Source organism: Cebus imitator, unplaced genomic scaffold, assembly GCF_001604975.1.
Source record: "Cebus imitator isolate Cc_AM_T3 unplaced genomic scaffold, Cebus_imitator-1.0 Scaffold108, whole genome shotgun sequence".
Taxonomy (NCBI): Eukaryota; Metazoa; Chordata; class Mammalia; order Primates; family Cebidae; genus Cebus; species Cebus imitator.
The window spans coordinates 4,885,994-4,908,866 of record NW_016107423.1 but is presented as its reverse complement, the minus strand read 5'-3'; the positions used below and the strand labels follow the sequence as shown (position 1 = coordinate 4,908,866).

Genomic DNA, 22,873 nt, shown 5'->3' with positions numbered 1-22,873 from the left:
GATCATAAGCAAGATTATAAGGAATCAATGGGAAAAAAGAAGGTAAAAACAATATTGGTTTTTCAAGATGTTACAGCATTTTTTTTTTTTTTTTTGAGGCAGAGTCTTGCTCTGTTGCCCAGGCTGGAGTGTAGTGGTGCAATCTCAGCTCACTACAACCTCACCTCCTGGGTTCAAGTGATTCTCCTACCTCATTTTAAATGAGAGCTTTTGGGATCAATTCTTCCCCCCTACCAGCTCTGATCATTTCCAATATTTTAGATGTATATTAAGAAAGACATCTTTCAATCTCAGAGTAGCTAAAATTGGTTAAATCATGGCATTAGTAAACAAAAAGTCTTGCTTATTCTTAGCAAAACTAGACAACCTTTCAAAAAATTCTCTAACTGGACATGGTGACTTACGCCTGTAATCCCAGCACTTTTGGAGGCTGAGGCAGGAGGATCGCTCGAGACCAGGAGTTTAAAACCAGCCTGGGCAATATGGCGAAAACCTGTCTCTACCAAAAATCCAAACCATAGCCAGACATGGTGGCATGCACCTGTAGTTTCAGTTACTCGGAGGCTGAGGTGGGAACATCACTTGAGCCTGGAAGGTCAAGGCTATAGTGAGCCATGATTGTGCCACTGCACTCCAGCCAAGGTGACAGAGTGAGACCCTGTCTCAAAAAAAAATAAGTGAAATAAAATAGAATTCTCATGAAACATGCTGTGCTAGGATAATGGAATGGTGCTTGTTCCTTTTCTTTTGTGTCTCATTTTGTCTCTATAGTAAAATAATTTGTATCCAATATATATTTTTTGTCCAATCAGAAAATGTTCATAACTGTCTCCATATATAGAGTGATATTTAGAATGATTTTATGCTTGTAAAATAAATTTGTGATTGTCATAAATCCCTTGGAATGAGTCAGCTAGAGCTTTTTTTTAAGTCCTTTGCATGTAAACTACTAGGTATCCTCAGGCTTCAGAGGCCTTTGTGTGCCTCTAAAACTGTCCTAAGAGATCAGAGAAGAACTTGAAATTCTGTCTCCCATAGGCATCTAGGCTAATGAGTTAATAAGAACCTTTTTGTTGGTCTATGTTCCTGTAAATGTCTATTATTGTGTGTGTGTGTGTGTGTGTGTGTGTGTGTGTGTTTAATTTATAATAATAGATATGCAGTAAATATTTCATCCACTCCATAACATAGACCCAAAACTTCATTGCCACTTAAAGTATCTTGATAGTTGAGGCTTGATTCATAGAAAGAGAGCAATGTAAACTAACCAACGTAACCAGTTCTCTATTTTTGCACATAAGAATACAACAAGGAATAACAACCATTATCTATCCATAAGATCACATGTATAGACACAATGTGAAAAAAAAGTAAAGCTTCCCCATTAAGGAGATATTTTTCCCCTTAATGTAATGCAAGATCACTGGTAGATTTCAGATCCACTTGTCTGAAAAAAAACCACAAAAACAAAACTTCAGCATTAGCAAAATAATTACACAGGTCACTATTTATATCTATCTCTATTGACAACTGCAGTCATGTATTTGTTTAAACTAGGGTACTTTATATAATAACCTATTCCCTAAAAATGGATTAGAACATCACAAATATGCATGAATGTTATGTGTCTTGCATTTCCCAATAGGAATTCAAGCTAACAGAGTCTTTCGCTTAATGACATTTTTAATCAAGGCATAGCATTTCCTTGAATTAATGAACCATTGTTTCTCATAATACAACTACAGATAGCACCCTAGTTGATTACATAGCCTGTAAATTGCTCATTTCATCCAGATATCAGCCAAGTGTTTGGCATAACATATACATATGAATTTTGCCAGATAAATGATCTCATTCTTCCAGTTCTCCAAGGCTGACAGTCAAAGTATGATAATGCTTTCAAGAGTAAAATGGGTATTTAAAAAGAATAATGCTTGGTAATTGGCAGCTTAGGCAGGCTAAGTTTTGAATACATTCAGTTTTGGCCATATGATATTATTTAGTAGTCAGCTGAATACTCAGAGAAAAAAAGTAGAATTCAGACCTCAAGATTTCTCCCCTTACAAGGATCCTCAATGTAAGATCCTTGATGGATCTTGGATCAATTAAAAGAAAAAAAAGTCTTTGTTATAAAGCACATTATTAGGACCACTAGGGAAATTTGAATATGGACTGTACATTAGATAATTATATCAATATTAAATTTCCTAGTGGTAATATAGGAGAATGTTCTTGTTCTTAGGAAATGCATATTAAAAGTATCTAGCCATAAAGTGTCATATCATCAACTAACTCTCAAGTGGTTCAGCCAAAATAGCAAAAAAGTACCCACACATACACATATACATATATACATAAAACAAATGTGTCAAAATGTTAACAACTGGTTAATCTAGTTGGCAGATTTACAGGTATTTATTGTTATTATTCTTGCAACTCTTCAACAGGTTTAGAAATTTTCAACATACAAGTTGAGGAAGAAAATAATTTATCCCAAGGAACTCAATAAAAATATGCTTAGAAAAATATGCAGTAAGTCAGCCAAAATGTTAGACGCTTCTAAGGAAATACAGTGATGGAAGCCAGATTCTTCTGTGGGCATTAGAAAAGCTCAATGACTTGCTGCTACCATCAGCTCATGATGCCCAGTAAGCCACAAAAACTTACAGTGAAGCATCAGAGGATGAACTAGAGGAAGTTTAATACGACCAGGGAACTGCATCCATGTTGGTGGGAGAGGCTGCCTGAAGACCAGGAACGGTGACTCACCAGTAAGCCTTATTCACAACTCTACTCCTGCCACCACCCACTGGACTGAATCTCATCTGGGCCTCCAAGAGCAAATAATCCTGTTATGTGCATCTTACATCATCAGACATCTTCAGAGGCAGCCAAGGATATCTCTCCTGCAGTTTAAATACCCAGTCAAAGCTTGGGACTAGCAGTTTTCTAATAAAAACTAATGAGTAGGTGATCTGTGAGAAGATCAGGGAGAACCCACAACAGCCAATGTGGCCCAGGTTCAAAGCAGGGACTTCAAAAGCAGCAGATAAGCTAAACACAAGTAGAGACTTTACTAGGCGGCTAAGTCAAAGAGGCTGCAAACAGCAAGTTCCACAGACAAAAATGCTCACACTCCTTACAACTCTTATAACTAGCAACCTCCTCCCTAATTAACTTGCTTTGGGTGAGTTCTCTAGTGTAGCAAGAGTCTAAACTTGACCCCATGAACTCACGTACAGTCCAGGGCAGACTCTTGCAATAGGGGCCAATGAACAGTTTAGAAATTGAATCTAGTTATGGCAAAATGCAGTTGCAACTTAAAAAACATAGGAAACATCGCTACGAATAGTGTTTTTCCCAGTCGTCACCGATCATATGACTGAGGATACAGGTAGGGACCTGAAATAGTACCAGATGAGTCTGATATTAGACAGAGGTTACATAAAACATGATCTCTACGAGGAGACTAAGTGCTCTCTCATGGCTGCAAAATTACTCATCTACCTGGATTTCCAAGGACACCTGAGAAGGGAGACAACAGAAAGAGGGTGTTGTGTCCTTCATTAGGAAAGCACCTTCCTAGGTGGGGTTTCCCTTGGTCTTGCTAATCCTCAGTGTGAACACAGCGGCCGAGTCTGCCAATGCTCTCTCTTTCTCTCACAGGTGGCACCATGAACTAAAAAAGTCTGGTAAACAAAGAAAATGTCCACATGTTCCTCATAACATGGAACAAAATGAGACGGCAGGCTATCAAGTGTGGGTGGAAATCAAGTCCTCGGAAGCCCGTTGTCATTTTAGATAACGATTCAAGACCAGAACCTGTCAAAGACGATACAGAAGCAACAGACAAGGGTAGGCTCGCATTCTCCCGGAGCATATTTCAACTTGAAAATGTAAGAAGGTGAAACTGAAAAATAATTAGGAATTATTTGTAGAAAACAGACTCCAAAGTAGTGACCTACAGAAAATAGTTCCACATTATTTTAAACATACAAGTAAATATCTTTTTACTCAAGGAAATTATGGATAACCTTTAATACACGATTTAACAGACTTTGTTCTTTATCAAGGCTGAGCTCTTCACCTCACTTTCAGAGGCTATGAGCTCTGCATTTTAAATTCACTTGTAGAAATAGCCTACACTTTCACCCATTATTCACTATTCTTACATCTAGTATTAGTTCTTTTTTGTTTCAATGGTGTGAGCTGGGACGTAGGGACACATTATGGCAGAAGAATGATGAAAGGTACAGGGGAGGGGAGGGGGTGGGTAAGGGCATCCCCAACTCATTGAGAAGTAGCAATCTGTCTTCAGAGCATGATTTGCAGACGAAGGCAAACCCAGGACGCTTGTGGGGGTGAAAAAATGTGCAGAATCAGTTTGAGAAACAAGAACAAGGGCAGCATAAATGATGGCTGCTAGTATTTACCAAATAAAAGCATGCACCAACTTTGCATGTGTGTCTGTATATGTATGTGTATTTTCTTTAATTACCACAACTCACTAAGATAGTTGTTATTATCTCCCACTATATTTTTTTAGCAGATGAGAAAATTAAAGCTCAGAGAATTTTTTTTTTTTTTAAATATGCAGAGTCCTGCTCTGCCAGCCAGGCTGGAGTGCAGTGGCATGATCTCAGCTCACTGCAACCTCCACCTCCTGGGTTCAAGTAATTCTCATGCCTCAGCCTCTCCAGTAGCTGGGATTGCAGGCTCCCACCACCACACCTGAGTAATTTTTGTATTTTGGTGGAGACGAGGTTTCACCATGTTGCCCAGGATGACCTCAAACTCCTGAGACCACTGCCTGTCTCCTCAGCCAATCTGCCCGCCTCAGCCCCTCAAAGGGCTGGGATTACAGGCATGAGCCACTGCATCTGGCAAGCTCAGAGAATTTAAAGCCTGGTCCAAGCTCACCCCACCACTAAGAGGCAGGTCTGGAATTCAAATCTACAGCTCTCCATCTCCAATTGTATATTCCTTCCATTCCTTCTCTCTGGGGAGGCTGTGGGTTGAGGAGGAATGTATTTGAGACTTGCAGTCACTAGCGTTCACGAAATGTTTCTGATGTCCCTTCTCCTAGGCCTGTTGTAGGATTGCATGTTCTAACTCCCTCTGAATTTAGGGTGGCCATATGACTTGTTTTGACCAATGAAGTGTATGAAAGGTGACATGTCACTTCTAGATAGAAAATGTAAGATCTGGCTTGAGATTTGCCAGCCCCTTCCCTCTGCTGCAGTTATTGTGTCATGGTGTAAGTACCTGCCAACGTCAAATCAGTCTGCATCCTTGTGTGACTACAGTGAGTCTCTGCACTCCTTGCTGGCCCCATTGACACTTATGCAACATGAATAAACTTTAATTGTTTTAAATCACTGAGATTTGGGGTTTGTTACTGTAGCATTATTCTCCTTCTATGGACCAACATAAGGTCTCACTATACTTTGATGGCTGAGTTTATTATGGGTCTCTAAGAATTTGACCATAAATAAGTCAAATGATGACTATCTGAGAGTTGTATGAATTGTGTATGTAATATGTTAAAACTCTCTTTTGGTATTGGTGAGAAAGAAGGTTTTAAAGGCTGTTTTGGTTAGCTTTAATTTCATAGAAGTGTTAGATTTAAGGGCATGAGATTTAGCCACAGGTAGAGGCAAAGACATGTCCCTTAATAAGCTCGAATATGATGAGCTGCTCCTGTATAAGGATAATCCTGACCAGCTGTCACTTGGCAGGCACAAATGGTTTCAAATGAGAACCAGTGAGAGGCAATGAGGCTATCAGACTAACTCATGACTCCTAGTGGAAAAAAAACTCATCGTACAAGTAAGGGTCCGTGTATCATCTTTGGTTAAGAAAACTATATTCTTTGCTGCAATCATACATTGAACGAATACTTCTTAACAATGTACAGGAAGGGATAGAATTTTATCATTATGTGCATGAGTCTAATGCATCTATAATTTGGATAGTAGCCAGCTTGAGGAAGAAATATAAAAGACTTCTCTTATATGAGCTGTCTCTTATGATCTGGCCACAGGCTACTTTTCCAGTCTCATTTTTACCATTACTATTTTCAGTTCCCCAATTAAAAAATACTTACGTTTAATCCTAATATGTGTACATGTCCTCTCCCTAACTTAAACCCAAATCCAATTTATTCACTCCAAGCCTTTACTCAAGTCATCCATCCATCCCCTGTCTCATCTGTTTATTATTCACCTATGTACTTTCTTTATGCAAATTTCTGGCCCCCTTCTCTGCATTCTCAGCAAACTTTCTGTAACTTTCTACACTAGCATTTCTCACATTTTATTATACTTACTATATTTATTTACCTATCTTCTTTAACAGACTGAGAAGTCCTAAAATAAAGAACTAAAAATTCACTTATTTTATATCCACAGACCAGTACAGAATGTGGCATAAAGATGATCAATCAGCCTTTGCTAGATGGCTGCATGAATGAAAGAATAAGGGAATAAAGAAACTTGAAGCTTCTTGGAGAGAGAGCTCATGTTTACTCTGTTTTTACAGGTAAAAGAATATTTAACGAACGATTATGATCTTGTGTAAAATCGTAAATATTACTCAAAGGGGGTAAGCATCAGCAGTAAAGAATAATAATGATGAACCCTCTCTAAATTTTAGAAATGTTTTAGTTATGGCAATAAAATTAATAGTTTCTGGTTCCAGGGCAAACTCTGTCCATATTTTTAAAAATAAACCATTTGTGTCCTTCAACAATGTCTAACAAAGCTAAGATTTTATTTGGTCAAGTGTTCACCAGGATAACTGAGGAAAGGGTGGAGGAATGTGCTGGAAATACTAAAATACATTCTTGTGAACAAGCTGGAGGGTTATAACAAATGTATTCTGAAGGGCACAATAAAAATCACCATAGTGAGATGATGAAGCTCTGGCTGAATATGAACCAAATGCATTTTTGAAAGAATTCCGTAAGTTACACTCCATGATAATCCCATCCTTTGAAAATTACAAGTCCTTTATCATCACAACCTATGACGCTGTGCTCATCTGTGGAAATAAAAAGAGTCAAGGAAAATACCCACTTCATGATCATTGTAGGGGAAGCTTATTATAATTCACAGCTTCAGGAGTATCACATAGCATAGGACTGTTAGCTACTCCATCTCAACGCTAAACCAAACCAAACCAAACCAAAGTGAAACCAAAACAGCTCAAAATTCAATAGCAAATCAGCACAGAAAAAAAAGGCTTACATGTTTAGAAATTTTTCAATTTGACTATGAAGTGCTACTTTGGAGATCAAGGCTACTCAAAGCAGCCACCTGGCTCCCTCCCTGACTGACATGTTGGTTACAGGTCCCTGTGAGATGAGGAACTTGCAACAAATACAGTGCTTCCTTCATCAAGAAAGTCTTGTTACAAAAGAAAAAAAGGAAATAGCTAAACTAAAAAGTATGCCTAGTGGCTTATTTGATTTGTATTCTGGCACGAGTTCTGTATCTCATGACGAATAAGTAATAATTCAAATGGGCGCTGGTACACGGACCGTACTTCTAGTAGTCCTGGACGCAGATCATAGCCATGGTGATGTGAGCAGCAGTCTCCTTAGCAGCACTATGCCAGGGAATTAATCCAAAAACCTCAGCTTCTTAGGAAAATAATAAGAGGAATAAAACATATGAGCAGATGAGCACAAGAGAAGCGAATATTCTCTTTTTTCATTCATCGTACAACTAACTGCAAATATGTATCAAGTACCTAATGTATTCTTTTGTTTTCCTTTATAGTCCCTCTCAATCTTAACTTTCTCCTATTAAAAGAGAGAAAAATCACTTGAACCTGGGAGGCGGAGGTTGCAGGAGCTGAGATCTCGCCACTGCACTCCAGCCTAGTAACAGAGTGAGACTCCGTCTCAAAACAAACAAATAAACCAACCAAGAAACAACCAAGTAAAACCATGGAAAACCAAAATCCAAACAAGCATTAATAACAACAAAAGAAAAAAAATTTCATAGAAACAGAAAGCGAAAAGTCTTTAGCAATCAGGAAAATGAGGCCTCCAAAAGTTAAGTGAAATTTGAAGGTCATTGTTTATATGTCACTTATTTTTGAAAAAGGATGTGCAGTAGGAACTCCAGCTAGTGACAAAAAACAGACATTGAGGGCCCAAGACCCCTTTTGCAACCCAAAATCCACTCCACACTCAGAACTGAGCTGAGTGGCTAACAAGAGGAAGGCAGACAAAAAAGTTAAATTTTTTTAATCCAGAGGCTTTTTTTTTCATCATTTGAATCAAAATATGTGCCAAGCAGGGAGTCCAGTGGAAAAATGTAAGACCAAAACCAACAGGGATAATAGGGTGACACTTAGCCAACATGGTGAAACCTCGTTTCTACTAAAAATACAAAAATTAGCTGGGCATGGTGGCAGGTGCCTGTAATCCCAGCTACTCGGGAGACTGGGGCAGGAGAATCTCCCAGCTACTTGGGAGGCTGAAGCAGGATAATTGCTTGAACCTGGGAGACAGGTGTTGCAATAAGCCAAGATTGAACCACTGCACCTCAGCCTGAGTGACAGACCGAGACTCCATCTCAAAAAGAAAAAAAGTAATTAAGCAGTACAGTTGCATCACAAGAATACTTGTATCAGCTGTTCAACAACAGTAACAACAAACAGCAGGCTTTCAGTCTCAACCTGCCATGCTGCCTTTTGATGAAAAGGGTACCATGCACTGTGGCGTCATGCCAGTGCTCAAAAAGTTTAAGATTTTGGGACATTTCAGACTTCGGATTTTTGGATTAAGGATGCTCAACCTGCATTAGTTAGTTTTTTTGGGGCCTGGTACCATTTATATGGGTGTGTCATATTGAACACATAAATCATAAATTATGTCTTTATGATCTGTGTACTTTTCTACATGAATGTTAACTGCTAATATATATGTATATATATATATATATTTATTTATTGCATTTTAGGTTTTGGGGTACATGTGAAGAACATGCAAGATTGTTGCATAGGTACACACATGGTAGTGTGATTTGCTGCCTTCCTCCCCTTCACCTATATCTGGCATTTCTCCCCATACTATCTCTCCCCACCTCCCCACGCCCAGCTGTCCCTCCCCCATTTCCCCCCAACAGACCCCAGTGTATAGTGCTCCCCTCCCTGTGTCCATGTGTTCTCACTGTTCAACACCCGCCTATGAGCTAATATATTTTTTTAAAGGAAAAGAGTAATACATGCCAGGTCATAGTGAGGAAGGTCTACTGCTTGTTGCATGAACTATTTGAATGCTTCCCTTTTCACACAAACTAGGTGGCATTACAGGATAACAGTGTAAATGATACATTTTAAGAATGTATCCTATGGAGAAAAAAATCAGCAAGTTTAAAAGTACATGCACAAAGATGTATTCTGTGGCTAAACATCGAAGCTACTAAAATGTCCATGACTTAAGGATTGGTTAAATAAATTACAGAAGAAGGCCAGGTGCGATGGCTCATGCCTGTAATCCCAGCACTTTGGGAGGCCGAGGCGATGGATCACCTGAGGTCAGGAGTTCAAGACCAGCCTAACCAACATGGTGACATCCTGTCTCTACTAAAAATATAAAAATTAGCTGGGCATGGTGGCAAGTGCTTGTATCTCAGCTACCTGGGAGGCTGAGGCAGGAGAATTGCTTGAACCCAGGAGGCAGAGGTTGCAGTGAGCCGAGATCAAGCCATTGCACTCCAGCCTGGGCAATAGAGTGAGACTCCATCTGAGAGAGAAGAAAGAAGAAAGAAAGAAAGAAAGAAAAGAAAAGAAAGAAAGAAAGAAAGAAAGAAAGAAAGAAAGAAAGAAAGAAAGAAAGAAAGAAAGAAAGAAAGAGAGAGAAAGAAAGAAGGAAAGAAAGAAAAAGAAAGAAAGAAAGAAAGAAAGAAAGAAAGAAAATGACAGAAGAGTCACACCAAAGTCTCCTGATCCTATTATATTAAAAAGGGCTGTATAAAATTTTATTTCAAGTTCCAGATACATGCGCAGGATGTGTAATTTGTTACATAGGTACATGTGTACCATGGTGGTTTGTTGCACCTATCAACACGTCACATAGGTATTAAGCCCCACACGCATTACCACGCTGGGGTGGTAGGATGCTCTCCCTCCTACCACCCCTGCGGCAGGCCCCAGTGTGTGGTGTTCCCCTCCCTGTGAAAAAGGACCATATTTTCTAACATGAAAAGATGCTGAACATTTATGGCTAAGTTAAGAAAGTAACCTTCAGAATAGTACATAGTATGATTCCATTTTTGTAAAATAACTTCTACTACTACTGCTGCTGTTACTACTATTATTCACACATATATTTTAGATGCAAAAACAATGAAGCAAAACAAGAGGTTATATACCAAACTGTTAACATACGTTTTTGTTAGAGGCTAATATTATGGGGCATGTTAACATTCTATTTTGTGCTTTTCTGTATTTATATTTTGACAAAAAGAATGTGTATTAACATCAGAAAAAAACAATAAAGATATTTTCATTAAGAAATAGAAATAAAATTTGATTATAACATATGCCATAAAAATACTCCAGGTTTTTAAGCTCAGAACTTGTTTTTTCTCTTCCCCCTCCTCCTTCTCCCCTCTTTTTCTGTACCGTCTATACTTAACACAAACCTTTGAAATGGTTCATTTCTACCATATTTTTTGAAGTTTGACTCTCAGGCTGATGCCAGAGAGTAAGTCTTCCTAATAGGGCTTAAATGTACTTTGAGGTAGCATTGCATTTTACAGGATGTCAGTGTTCTATTTAAGAAATGAGAATAGTATATCCCTCTGATATAATCCTGGTCACAAGGAAATCAAAGGTGAATAAGGACCAAACCAGTTTAACGAGTAACAACAGTTGATAGATTAACAGGTACTTCTAATCACTACCAGACAACCCTGGCAAATTAACCAGGAAAGCTCCATATTGGCTTCCCTTGGGAAGTGAATCTATACGTTGAATGTTTCCTGAATGAATTTAGTTAGTGTTTTAACTCTGGTTTCAGTCATCTTCCAGTCTCTCTTAATTTGAAACTGATTCTTATTGCAACCTATCATTCTGCTTCTGATCAGGAGTTGGATTCAGGTCTGTTACCTTCTTAAGTGACCCTTTTAACAATTATCAGAGGCGTACATTTTCCAGACCCTTTCACTGTTAACAATATCAGCATCAAGAATCAAAGTACAAATTGTAGAGCTAGACTAACTCCCCATATTAATACACCTTAACAGATGGGAATTTGAAAGTTAGGAACTCAGAGGTTATTAGTGACGTACCCCATTCTTGATGGCAATGTGGAGGTTTGTCCGACTGGCACTGTTTTGGTTGGATTATGCTACTTCATCTTAGACATATGTTAAAGTGTGTATGGTTGCTTGATGGCTCAAATATCTTTAACTATTTTTTTCAAAAAAATTTCCAAACTTAATAAAGGTGAAATAATGACTATTTCCTATATTTGTAAGGAACTCTTGAAGGAAGCATTTTATGAGACTGAGCATGAGACTGAGCATGAAGACATTGTATCCTAGAGACACATCTGCCACAAATCAGAATCAGAACAGAAGGGACCACAGAATTTGGCCCAGTAGACTGTTGACCGGCCCTTGAAATGGCCAGTGAATGCACAGATGGACTTCCTGAATTCTAAATCAAAGGTTGGGCCACATACGCATACCAAGAGCTTCTTCATCTAAGCCTCTGGCTTGAATCCTCTAGGCACATATGTTGGCTAAAAGGAATTCTGTCAACTCATGCACTAAGCTTGAACTTTTTCCTTGTTGGGTTCCCTATTATATTAATTAACTTAAAGGTTTTATTATTATTCTTTTTAGCTCTCATTATAAACAATCATTAAAGTTTATAAATATTAGGCCTATAATACTTTGTATTAAGATACTAATATAATATGTTCCACAGGTAGATATTTGAAGAAAACAACATTCTTCTGCAGCACTACTTTTTGGCTTTTACTTCCATTTAACTAATTTTTACTGAGTGGCTCATGGGTACCAGAAGCCAGGCAAAGTGGGACCTACATAGTGCCTGGCACCCAGGGCCATTCAGAAATGTATTTTTTCAGATTCTTAAATTACTACTTAAAAAACTCAGATTAAACAAAACACAAAAATTCAGCCATAATTTTTTCACTTCTCCATCATAACTAATTAAGTAAAAAAAATGCTCATACAAACTGTACAAACGTTTTTAAATAAGTACACCCCCCCCCAATGTTGTCATATAAGTAGAGGGAGAAGAGTAAGCCAGAGAAGAACAATTATCAAATGAGCTCAGACTTGATCTAGCAGAGGCTGAATCAGAATTTTTGCTGTGATGAGTTAGTCTTTCTTTTTTATAATGAATGGATAACTCCAAGTTTGCTTAAAGGTTAGTATGGTTGGTCATTCTTACAAATCAGCTCTGTCATTATTCATCTGCCCTCATTAAGAAAAAAAAGAAAAAGGAAGAGAAACCCAGGAAACCTGCAAATAAACTCTCATGGATTTGATGCCACACACAATCACACAGTTATTTGTCTCTTAACCCCTGACGTGCTTGTTCACATCGTAGACATCTAGTAAAATCTGTTGAACGGAACGAATCAACAAGGAGTATAAACTCGACCTTGCCTTACAACAGGTTTCTTTAATGAGAACAATAAATGTGTGTGTTAAGCTCTTCAAAGCACTTTGGCTTACACGGAAGAATAAAAAATAATAAGTAAGCCCCTCAAAGCCAAAACACAAAAATGGAATATCCCACCCACTTGCTGGCTCTCAATATTTCCAGATTACTTTTGAGGTTGGCAGATTTTTCGGGGGCCCTACGATGTCCAGCATTTGAAGGTGACTAGGGCATGGGCTGAGGGAGGCTCTGAGACCAGGCAGCCTCACTTACAAGCCCTCCAAAAGGCAATTTACATTACAGATCAACTAAAAACAGTGTCCTGTGTGTGGTGGTAGAGGGGAAAAGACATCACTCTACTTAGTAAATGAAGAGTATTTAGTTACAAAAAGATACTTAAGAACCTCTATGGGCAGGATCACAAATAAGCTGAGACACCCAGTCTAGTTGTATAATTCAGCAAATTAAATATATACATATATATATATATATATATATATATATATATATATATGTTTTCCCCCCAGAGGGTGCATGCGCTCCGCAAGACTGCATGAAGAGACAAACCCTTTAAGAAAGACCATCACTTGTCGAGCCTCTTTTCCTGTTGACAGGCTGTTGTCAATGAATCCTGGAAGCACCTAGGAGAAAGCACCTAGGAGAAACGTCTTAGGGAGTAGTCCCGCGGGTCCGCCCCAGGACAATAAGGCTGTCAGTTTCCCCGCCCTTTGCACCTGTAGTACGGGTTGTATCAAATGCGACGCTTTGAGACATCCTCTAGCCATGGGAGCCCGTCATCTACCACAAAGAACCACCGAAGTACTTACTTTAGCAGAACAGTTTCCGAATGAAAATTATCGGGGAGAGGAAATGAAGGACATTAAGAAACAGACCCCGTCTCTAGAGTCTGAGATCAAACCCGAGACCGAAGGAGCCCAGGCATCTGGTGGAGGAAAGCGGGCAGGCATAGCCCTAATCCTGGTCCCCAGCAAGATATTTCTGTGAATGAATGGGTCCCTCTGCTCCCTGGTGGAGGGCACATTACAGATCCCTTTCCTAAATCGGAACTTAAGCAATTTGCTCATCATTTGCACACCTTGACAGGGAAAGGCAGGATTCCAGGGTCTCATCAGACCTGGGAAAAGGGGAAGGGCCGCTGGCGCAGTTACCTACTGGGTTTCCGGGAGCTAGGGAAAACACTCCTGGGAAACGCAAGTGTTCAGCGCCACATAAAACTTCCCCGGATTTAGGGCCACCCGAAGACAGGCGAAAAGACTCGCTAGCGCCTTAAGGTGCAAAGCCAGCTGTCAGTGTGCTCGTGGCGGGTTCCCGTTCCCGGGAAGGGACGCAAATGACCCTAGAAAATCAGACAGGAGCAAAACAAACCCAAGAATGACCCTCCACACACTACAAAGGCAAAAGCAAACAGAATGCACCTAGACAACATTCTGCAAAGTGTAGAACTGTCTACGCCTGTCTGGAGGAATCCACCTTTGCAGAGCGGCTGACGCGAGGGTAGACCTTTCCGGCTCCCCGTGTCGGGGACTGAGGCAGGTCATCCCGGGGCCAAGGACATTGCGCTCAGGGCCCCTAGCGGCTCCTACTGCAGCCCATGGAGTCACCCCGAGACTCGGAGACCGGGCTGCAGGTGCTGCTCGGGACAGTAAGGACAACGCGAAAGGGATAGATTTGGGGGTGGTCCACAGCAAGGAGCCAGATCTCCGGGAGCCCGGAAAGAGTCTGGGAGGCCGCTCTCCTCCAGGACCCAAGGCCGCCCCAGGCAAGGAGTCGGGGCGCCCCCGCGTTGGGCAAGTTCACCCCCAGAGCTTGGAACCCTGCAAGTCTCCCTCACCGACCTGCAGGTCAGGACACGCGACTTCCCGGGCCGGGCTCCTGCGTTCGCGGTGGGGCGATGCTCCGGGCTGGACGATCCGCACCCGCGAAGCACTCCTCGGGAATGTCGGGCGCAGGGGCGCGGCGGGCAGCCTGGGCGCACGGCTAGCAGCGGGCGCAGCCGGAATGGACCGGGGCTGCAGGCTCTGCACAGCCCGCGCGTCGTCCCCCCGCCCCTCCGGGCCGCACAACCAATGGCCGCAAGCTGGGCCCACTCCTCGCCGCCCCCCAGTCTCCGCTCTGGCGGGCGCTTGGCTCTAGGACGGCGCCCAGCTCGGTTGAGGGAGGAGCTTGCGCCACCGTTGGAAAATCCTGGAGGACGAGAAGGCGTTGCGCAGGGAGCCCCATCTGGGGAAGGCAGGTGTAGTGGGTGAACTTTTGTGTGTGTGGAGGAGTGGGGTGGGGGGATGGGTGCAGTTTCTTTAGGGCTCAGGGACCTCTCTGTAGATGAAAGCATCCACTTCTTGCCAACTTTCTCCCCCTCTTACATCTTTTATGAGTTCTGCGCAGCCCCCGCCCTAAACAACTACTCTGGGTGGATCATCGCAAGCCCAGCTCCGACTGAGCTGCGTGGGGCATGGCCTTATCCTGTGATGAGCTTCACCACAGACAGCGCTCGCTCAGCCTTCGCCGCGTGCCCCTCTGAATCCTATACCAAATCATCAAATGAGTTGAATAGGATTGCAGTTTCTGTCACTGCCAGGGAGACAGGCAGTCATGAGTCCCTACTAAGGAACTGGCGTAGAGAGTCATTTATCATACCAGGGCTGCGGAAAAGGAAGCTTTAATTGATCCAACCAACTTCAGTTACCGATCAGTGCTGCGACCTTGACCAGACAACTCTCCCTTTGTATTCCTGTTTTTCAACTGGAAAATGAGAGACTTGGATCACCTGTAGGTCTCTTTCACTCTGACATTCAACAATCCCTTTGCTCTGTGGCCTGCAAAGGGCTGAGTCCCTGAGAAGTGTTGGAGTGGCTACCTGTTCAGGAGCCCCTACTCTTTTTGGTTCTGCTGTCTCACCGTGAGACCTATTTATGGCCAGAAAAGCAAATCATGCACAATACAGAATCAGGCCACCCAAGTCTCATTGACCACTAACACATGCACGTTGCTTCCACCCACTAGGGCCCAGCTTCTAGGAGCCTGCTACCTCCACCCATTTTCAATTGTTCTCTAGGTAGAGACAGGCAGGGGCATCTGGCTTAACTCAGAGGCTCTGTGGTAACAAAGTAAAGGCTCTCTGTCTCTTCCCTTCCTTCTCCAGGGCAATTGTGGGTGGGTGTGAATCTTTTCTATGTACATCCTTCTGTGCCTGATGTAAAATGCAGGAGGATGGAATGAGCTGTGTTGTCAAGAGGGCAGATTCAGAGAACCACTTCCCTCCGGGCACTCTTGGATTGGCTTCCTGAATTTCACCTGTTCATGTGGCACTCTCCTGAGTTACCTTACATCCATCTACAGTCTGCTCCATGATGTGCTTAGTAAATTTTACCTTAGATTTTTACTTGGCTTCATTGTAAGTAATAATATCTATGAAATGATTGGTGTGTGAGATACCGGTTGTATTTAGTATTTCAATGCACAATAAAACAGAGGGATAAGACTTCTATGCTAAAATCATCCCAAATATTGGTTGTTCTCACAACTAATTTTGTGAAACACTAAGGTGTATGAGAGAGCAGTTAGAACTGTTGACCTTCATTGGTCCTCAGATTTTTTTTTTTCATAAGATTCCTAGGCCCCAACCCTATTGTCTGGTTCATTCGTACTCTGCAGAATTCTTTTTTTTTTTTTTTTTTTTTTAAATGAGATGGAATCTCATTCTGTCACCCAGGCTGGATTGCAGTGGTATGACCTTGGATGACTGCAACCTCCGCCTCCCTTGTTCAAGCAGTTCTCTTACCTCAGCCTCCCATGTAGCTGGTATTACAGGTGCCCACCATCACGCCCAGCTAATTTTTGAATTTTAAGTAGAAATGAGTTTTCTCCATATTGGCCAGGCTGGTCTCTAACTCCTGACCTAAGGTGATCCACTGGCCTTGGCCTCCCAAAGTGCTGGGATTACAGGTGTGAGCCACCCTGCCTGGCCCATACTCTACATTATACTAATGCAGTTTGTCCATTGAGAAACTCTGCCAACGTCATGAAATTGTCAGAGAGGGGAAAAGAACTTTTGATTGCTGGGCAAGCTTTTTTTTTTGAGAAGGAGTTTCACTCATGTTACCCAGGCTGGAGTGCAATGGCGTGATCTCGGCTCACCACAACCTCCGCCTCCTGGGTTCAGGCAATTCTCCTGTCTCAGCCTCCTGAGTAGCTGGGATTACAGGCACGCACCACCATGCCCAACTAATTTTTTGTATTTTTAGTAGAGACGGGGTTTCACCATACTGACCAGGATGGTCTTGATCTCTTGACTTCGTGATCCACCCGCCTCGGCCTCCCAAAGTGCCGCAAGCTTTTTATTCAGGCTGGTATATATCAGTTTTCTTTTCCTTGTCTTACCTTTGGTGACAAGATAAGGTAACTTGTTTTTCCCTCAGTGTCCATTTTATAAGGCTTTTCTTGACATTTTCTAAACTTAGTTTCCTAGGGCTTCTACCCTATTTTCCTAGGATAAGCGACCCAGAAACTGGATGGCTTAAAGCAATGGAAATGGATTCTCTCTCAGATCTGGTCCAGAAATGAAATTGTCAGTTGGTTCCTTCTGGAGGCTCTGTGAGACTCATTACACAAGTCCCTCCCTTGTTCATGGGAGATGTGTTCCAACATCCCCAGTAGATGCCTACAACCACAGATAGTAGTGAGCCCAAGTCTGTTCATCAGAACAGATTTCTGTTCTTGTCTTCCACCCACAAGCTTAATGCCCCTTTCATCTTAACTAAGCTCTTATCCTGTGCTACGGCTGCAACTTTTGCAGTTTGAAGTGCAACAGCAAAACTGCCCAACTTTCTTTTACCTTCTTTGCAATTTCACAGACAGAAGTTTCCTTCATACTGTAGATCTAAGCAACCTCAATCTGTGTGTTTTTTCTTTCCTTGTTAAGAACTTTCATCTTTTCACTCGAAGGAAGGACTTCACAGTTTTTCTTTGGCAGACCCAACTTGCCAGTATCACTACTCTTGTATTTTGAGGCCATTGTGAAGTCAAAGAAATGTTTCTTGAAGACAAACACCGTAAGTCCATCACAGTCGATTTGATAACCAAGAAGGCTTCTAAGTGGTTAATGGGTAGGGAGCTCAGACACGTTGGATATACCACTGTATCCACAGGAGGTATCTATACTAGACAAAGGGATGATTTATATTTTGAGCAGGATGAAAACAGGACAGTGTGAGGTTTCATTACACTACTCGGAATGGCACAACTTAAAACTTATGAATTGTTTATTTCTGGAATTTTCCACTGAATATTTTCAAATCACAGACCTCAGGTAACTCAAACTGTGGAAAGTGAAATCTCAGATAAGAGGGGGACTACTGGGAATGCCTTTTTCCCAGGGTTCAGCAATCCTTGGCATTCCTTGGCTTGTAGGTAGATGCATCGCCCCAATCCCTGCCTCTGACTTCAAATCATCTCCTATGTGTTCCTTCTTCCCTTTTCCCCTAGGACACTTTCACTGGATTTAGGGTCCACTGTAATCCAGAATGATCTTATCTTGAGATTCTTAATTAAACTAAGTCTTCAAAGACTTTTTTTTTTCCCCCAAATAAGATCACATGTATAGGTTCATATATTTTGGCGGGGAGGCACCATTCAACTCACTACAGTTAGTGTCAGTGATTGCCCAAACCCTCTGCTTTTGTGTGAGGGCATCCTACCTCCTCAGGGTGACACTGGGTAAACTCTAGAGATTTTAGGCTTTTGGGTAGCTGCCAAAGTCAACGGGGTCACTTTGCAATTCTCAAAAAAAAAAAAAAAAAACAAATGACGGCCACTTAAATATGACACAGGGAAAACATGTAAATGTGTTTCGTGGTCTTGCTTTGTAAACTCAGTGATTCTATCTAATTCTTCTTTCTCCTTATCTTTTTGGCTTGGGGTGCCTTGATAATGTCCTCTGTTTGATCTGATATAAAACTCCTTTATTGCCTCTGTATTAGCTTGTTCTCACGCCGCTGATAAAGACATACCCAAGACTTGGTAATTTACAAAGGAAAGAGGCTTAGTTGACTTATAATTTCACATGGCTGGGGCCTCACATCATGGTGGAAGGCAAGGAGGAGCAAAGTCACATCTTACTTGATAGCAGGCAAGAGAGAGCTTGTGCAGGGGAACTGCCATTTTTAAAACTATCGGATCTTATGGGACTTATTCACTACCATGTAGAGAAAAGTATGGGGGAAACCACCCCCATGACTTAATTGTCTCCACCTGGCCTTGACATGTGGAGATTATCACAATTCAAGGTCAGATTTGGGTGGGGACACAGTAAAACCATATCAGCCTCCAAGTACAGTGAAGAATTGGGGAAGCCAGCCTGATATGGGAAGCAAAGCTTTTGTTCTTTTTATTTTAAAAAATTTCCCATATAAGATATCTAGAACATTTTAATTACCAAATTTACTTCCATAGGATGTCTTCATAGGTAGGACAGGTACCACTCAAAGGCCTGGGGCTTTACAGGCAAGATTTAAAGACAAAACTTTTAGGGAGCACAATGATTTTTCTCCTCCCCTTTGGTCTTATTCTGGGAGAAGTGGGTTGTTGAAAAAAGTGTGGAATTTGGAATCAGATGGAGAGGCATTACATTCTGATGCTATCATTTACTATCTGTGTGAATTAAGCCAATCAACCTCTCGGCCTCATTTTCCTGATCTATAAAATGAAAATAGTGTCTGCTTTATTAAATGATTGTTGAGTGCCCCCCCCCAACACACACACACACGAATTCCTAACAGTTGTCTGCTACTGCTATCTGGTAAGTGCTAAAAAATACTAGCTCCATCTTTCCTTCCTTGCAGTCATGCTCTGAAAGCAACATTCAGAAGTACTTGTGGTAACTTTCTTCTAGGTTATTAGGAAAAAAATGTTCTACCATGGTTACTGCCTGAACTAACTTGTCTCTCACTTTCCTTTATTCCTTCATCTCAGCCTCCTTTTGATGCTCCCTTTATAAACTTTATCTTCTCTCTCATGCTCAGTATCTTTTCTTTCAAGCAAGCCTCTTATTCCATCAGCCACAATTTCAGAGACCTTTGTTCTGTAAAGGAACTCTAAGAAAATAACTGCTCATTTTCTGAGCATCTCTTCGATCCTTTAAAAAATTCATTTTTTTATTGTTTAAACCAGTCAAAGCATTTGTTATTGCTCACAATAACAAATGAATACTTTAATACAAATGAATACAATAACTAAGAATACTTTGGCTGAGGCCTCATATAAAGGCTGTACTTTGACAAGAAGAATGCAAATTAACTAATCCAGGTAACTTCTCCATCTAGGGCATTTGAACTGGAATATTAGAGTGGGTCAATTAGAATCCATAACAGAAGCAAAAAACATACACCCAGAAACTATGGGAAAGGAGAAGAGATGTGTAGATTAAAATATGAGTAAGCAAAAGTTATGAGTTAGCAGAAATCAAAATACATGCAGAGGAGAGGGAGTGGTGGTTGGCTGACAGTGGCAGGCAAGTTGAAGCCAAGAGGAATATGAAGGCAAGGGAATGAATGAATCCCTCTCTCCAGGGGACTCCATGCTAACCTATTCACTAGATCTCTGTTGAATCCTGAACTATTGACCAATTTCTAAACTATATTTACATTTCTATAAAGTTGAATAACCCTACTTTATAGAAATATAAATATACTTTACAGAAATATACTCATGTGTTCCCCTGAAATTCCTGTTACTTTTATTTTGATGTGTATCCTTACCATAGCTCCCCTATTATCTGAGGTAACCTGGCAAAACTCTATTTTTTTGTGGCCAAAAGGTTCCAAAAATTGCAGTGATGTTTTGACTGGGACCCAGTAAATGGCTGTCAAATAGCGTCACTCAAAAGTCACTGATCTGCCTTTCCCAAGATGTTCCTTTCTCTTCTTATCTTACATGAAATTCCCAGCAGGAGACCTCCTCCTCTGGGCTGGGAAATTAATGTTTTATAAGAGCCCCCGTTTAAAATGTGTTCTATTCCTTGAAGGGAATGAAAAGCCAGCGGCATTTCTCGGTGCACTGGCCATTAGCACCCAAGCAGATTGTATGACTTTACTCTCAAATGTGAACTCTCAGGGGTCTGATGCTTAGCGAATGAGCCAATCAGAGGGCAGAAGAAGTGGGCATTGGGCAGGGGGAGGTTGGAGAGTAGATAATGGAAAATGGCAATGAGAGGTCCCAGGACATTCTAAGAGAATGTGTTATGGAACTTTCCCAAAAGGGAAGGTCTCGGAGGGCTGCCTTGTGTGAAGAGGGCCAGGGAGCAGCCGGGCCAGAAGGGTGGCTGTTCTAATGAGATGAACACCAACAACAAACAGCCCCAATTTCCAGCCTGCCTTGCACCAGCCACAGAGTGTGAGCTTGCAATACTCCTTTACCCTTTGGCTCCTCCAGGAAATGGGGCTGGGCTAACGTGGGCCGAGGAAGACGGGAATCACACCTGCCCGATTTCAGGTTCTGCTTAAAAGTTACAGCAGCGTTAGTTGTGCCTTTACGTTACTTATAGGAATCTGCAGCCATTGTGTTTTGTTGCTGCTGTTTTCATTTTGTTTTTGAGACAGGCTCTCACTTTATGGCCGAGGCTGGAGTGCAGTGGTGTGATCAGAGTTACGGCAGCCTCGGCCCCCTGGGCTCAGGCAATCCTCTTGCCTCAGCCTCCCTAGATGCTGGGACTACATGCATACCCTACTGTACGTGGCTAATTTTTAAATTTTTGGTAAAGAGAGGGTCTCACTACGTTGCCCAGGCTGGTCTCAAACTCCTGGACTCAAGCAGTCATCCCAACTTGGCCTCCCAAAGTGCTGGGATTACCTGCCTGAACCACTACACCCAGCCTGAGGCCTTCATTTTCATCTCCTGCAACATACAGTGCCCTCTCATGGCTTGTCTGAAAGGAAGATCTGTAAGTCTCACCCAGGCAGTGAATGGTACACACTCCAGAAAAAAAAAAGTGATTCTGTTTATGAGACTCAAAGCAGGAAGGAGTGGATTTACTCATGCTGCTGTGTTTGAAGGGAGAGAAAACACATCGAAGCTTCTTTAAAGAAAGCAGAAGTCAGCTCTAAAAAGCTTTATTTCTTCAAAGTCTAAAATATAACACAGGTTTCTTGTTTTGTTTTTTGTTTTTCTTTTTTAGAAGAGTGGGTGGAAATGCTCTTGGAATAGCAGTGAGTCACATCAGGGTGCAGGTAGAAGAAAAACATTAATTCCAGGATTCATCTTTTCATGGGGTAGGAGTCCCAGCTATGTCTGTGTGGCCGGATGACGCACCGCGGGTTATAAATCAATGATGAGCAACGTGAAGAGCAGACGGGGAGCTTCGTGCATCCTCCACAGCTCTGTCTTGTGACTGGCTCAGGTCCATGTGCAATTTTGAAGAGGATGTTTAAAAAGGATATTCATCATTTTAAATTGCTCTGTGGGAGCTTTGCAGTTCACAATGTGCCACTTAGGGACTTCTCAAAGATCGCTTTTCCTTGACGTGGTTTACGATTTATAACAGCCAAAGGGCAACTTGGGGTGTTAGGACAGAAAACTAACTTTGAAGGAATTCGTAAGAAATATGAAGTGGAGGGGAGGAGAGCTAAACAGGTTTGAGATATTGGAGCCCAAAATGTCTGGCACTGGGAACTTCCATTGTCTGGCAAAAGCGCGGCCATCCTTTCCTCAGTTTAACCCTCAAATGTACTGGGAAAGTCTACTTCCAGCCATCAGCATGACCAAAATATGCTTTCTCTTGTGGAAAAAATAGTTAAAACCCCAGCAATATGATTTAACAATACTAGTATTGATGATCTTGAAGAAAATGGAAGATTGTTATTGAGATAGTTGTGAGCCAAACCCATCTGCTATATTCTTTGCCTTATTTTGCAGTTTTTCTCAAAGGGATCCTCAGCACAAATGTGGTATGTGAATGGCACTGACTGTCAAGCGGACAGTTGAGGTGCGGGCAGCTGCTCCCGGACGCTCAGGTGAAAATGAATTAACCATTGGCACCCTGGGAAAATGCGCATCTTGAGCAAATGTGCTCTCAAGTCAAGAAAAGAAGAAAGCAGCCGGGCGCGGTGGCTCAAGCCTGTAATCCCAGCACTTTGGGAGGCCGAGGCGGGTGGATCACGAGGTCAAGAGATCGAGACCATCCTGGTCAACATGGTGAAACCCCGTCTGT

At 41.7% G+C, this 22,873-nt stretch overlaps 1 protein-coding gene across 1 annotated transcript in view; it reads right to left on the bottom strand.

Moving 5' to 3' along the window:
• The window catches only part of SERTM1 (serine rich and transmembrane domain containing 1), a 23,873-nt gene extending 9,047 nt beyond the window's left edge, over window positions 1-14,826 (bottom strand). Inside the window, exon 1 of the mRNA XM_017537981.2 lies at window positions 14,511-14,826. The gene's annotated coding sequence lies outside the window, so the exon portion shown is untranslated. The remainder of the gene's footprint in view (window positions 1-14,510) is intronic.
• Between the last annotated feature and the right edge of the window lie 8,047 nt (window positions 14,827-22,873).